Source organism: Pelmatolapia mariae, linkage group LG9 (assembly GCF_036321145.2).
Source record: "Pelmatolapia mariae isolate MD_Pm_ZW linkage group LG9, Pm_UMD_F_2, whole genome shotgun sequence".
Taxonomy (NCBI): Eukaryota; Metazoa; Chordata; class Actinopteri; order Cichliformes; family Cichlidae; genus Pelmatolapia; species Pelmatolapia mariae.
The window spans coordinates 34919424-34922265 of NC_086235.1; the positions used below are offsets into that span (position 1 = coordinate 34919424).

The following is a 2842-nucleotide window of genomic DNA, read 5'->3' on the forward strand; positions in this document are numbered from 1 at the left end:
GTTTACGGGGTATTGTTAAAAGAGGAGGAGAATAATACAAGATTTCTGTACCACAATTAACTCTTCTTCTAGCTAGCTGCCTAGAAGTTTATACCATGTTTAGATTTTATAGAGATTGCACCTCGAATGCATCACAAGGACAAGAAGAAGAAAGTAATGTAAGTGTGTAAGCAGCCATGGGATGTCATTATTTTCTTATTACTGAGTAAGTCTCTTTGTACTGGAAGCAACTCCAGGCTGCAGCACATGAACAGTTAATTCAGGTGACAGTAATATGCACTAATCTGCTTATCATTATTCAGTAAGAAGCTACTGATTGCTCATCGCTGAAGATAACAGAACGGTGTCCTGGATAGTTTCACTTGAATATAACCCTCGTGTTATACCTTTTTAGTAGAGATACAGACAATTATAGCAAGTGAGTATGGGAATATTGATGCTAGCATTGTAGACATTGTATGTATGGTAGTGATGTTCCGTCAGGACAAGCAAGGCAAGCACTGCTTGCTTGTCAAATCTATTCAGTTCAATTCACTTTTATTTATACGTGAATCTGGAGAAGAGGGGCATTGTCTCTACTTGCCTTTCTGTGAAACTCACCACACACCGCTGATGTATACTGCTTGTAAAAAAGCACATCAGCAGTTTAAAAATAATGTTTGGAAGTGAAGTTTATTATGTGCAGAAAAACATGAAGAAATGCATGGTTATAAGTACTTTGTGTTTACACAAAAATAATGTCAGACTAATACAAAAGAAATAAACATTAAGTGGCCATTAATTACTCTTTCTAACTACAATCTTGTTTCCTTTCATTCTAAATTTGGCTTAATTTTAAAAACTGAATGAATTGACAAAAATGAATCATTTTATACACACTGATTGGCTTTCTCTTGACATGAAAATAACAACAACAAAAACCACCAGGTGGGTCGTGGCTTCCACGAGAGCGTTGTGCCTGAGATAACCAAATCAAAAACATCAAATAGCCCGGTGTAGAGAAAAACCAGAATCACTTTGTTTAGATCAGTCTGAAGGCTGACCTCGAATATGTTATTTGTACATAACTTACCTCATTATTTAAAACTATTGTGAGGTTCAATAAGGGCATCCACTTTTGTACCAATATATTTGATAGAACATTAAGAAGTAAATGATATGTAATACAATATCTATAGATTACTTTTCTTAAATGTAACAGATTTTTGGATCATCTCTTATTCTACAGTCATGTGTTCATATGTTCATTCCTACTTAAATTTTATTTTCTGAATGCACTCTTGCAAAGTCTTTTTCTGTAACAAGTAAAGTTTTAGATCTGTAAATATGTTGCTCTTAAATATAAATTCAGTATATATAGTTCTCCTAGCTAAAGTCTCTGACGATAAGAGGGCAGCCATGATCAGAATAAAACAAAAATAAATCTTTTAAAGCTTATATACCATCTTTCATAAGTCTATGTACAGAATATACAGAGAGCAAATATTTTCGTTTAGGGACAATATCATTTGTTACATAACTTGGTGGCAAACTAGGTTTGTGGTTGATAGCAGGCCATTTGTACACCAGGAGCTACATGAACTAAAATTTCGAAAAACTTCTGCAATTAGATTTTTGGTTTAAGGACTTTGGCTCAAATAATCAAGATATAGAAGTTTATCTGAGTCCCAGACACCAGTTCCTGGAAACCGAAAGTTTCACTCTTGAGGAACTCATCCCTTCCTTCAGTTGGTTGTAAAGCCATGACTTGCTCATTCATCCATTCACTTCTGCTTATCCTTTTCAGGGTCACGGAGGGCGCTGGAGCCTATCCCAGCTGTCATAGGGCGAGAGGCAGGGTACACTCTGGACAGGTCGCCATTCTGTCGCAGGGCTAACACAGAGACAGGAGACAACGAATTGCACTCACATTCACACCTATGGGCAATTTAGTGCTTCCAGTTAACCTATCCCCACTAATTGCATGTCTTTGGACTGTGGGTGGAAGCGGAAGTACCCGGGGAGAACCCACGCAAACACAGGGAGAACATGCAAACTCCACACGGAAGGATCCTGGTGGAATTGAACTCAGGACCTTCTTGCCGTGCGGCAACAGTGCTAACCACCGAGCCACCGTGCTGCCCGGGCTTACAACACCTGGTATTCCCAGGAGGTCTCCCATCCAAGTACTAACCAAGCCCAACCCTGCTTAGCTTGCGAAATCACACGAGATCGGGAGTGCTCAGGGTGGTATGGCCGTAAGCTGGTTTGCTAAATCTCCCTATAATCATTTGGTGTCGTTTTTGTGTTCATGTAGCTTCTGCTGTTTTGACTAACAGACATATGCCTCTTTAACTTTGGGAAGTGTTTCACCAGCAGATGCCTGAAGTGGTTCTGGAAATTCTTCCCAACAAAGTATAGAATACAGGACTGATACAAAAGTAAAAGTAGGCAATGGTGCGAGTAATTTGAAGTGCATAACCCAGTTTCTGTTCGTACCCACAATCACTCACAACTTCATTGTTGATGTTCATCAAGTGTACAAAGTTGAAAGGAGTCCAGCACATGAAAAACAACAGCACAATGATGAAGATGAGCCTGACTGTCTTGAATTTGTTGGCAATCCTGGATGACATAACAGCGATTGCAATCCTACTGTAGCAGTAGACAATAACAATCAGTGGGAAAATCAAGAAAACACTAAGCTGAATATAAAACCCAGATTTTCTCAGCTGGCCCATATCAACATAGGTAAGGTTTCGAGGGTACTCCTCACAAAAAGTTATGTTATCAAGACTAGAAAAGAAACTACTATAGATAATCATTGGTCTGATACATGCTAACCCACTGACTAGCCACACAA

General features: G+C 38.8%; 1 non-coding gene across 1 annotated transcript; it reads right to left on the bottom strand.

Annotated features, from left to right (window-relative positions):
* Positions 1–2124: 2124 nt before the first annotated feature.
* LOC134635115 (5S ribosomal RNA) lies at positions 2125–2243 on the bottom strand. Its single transcript, XR_010094939.1, has one exon. It is a non-coding gene; the product is annotated as a 5S ribosomal RNA (ribosomal RNA).
* Positions 2244–2842: the final 599 nt, after the last annotated feature.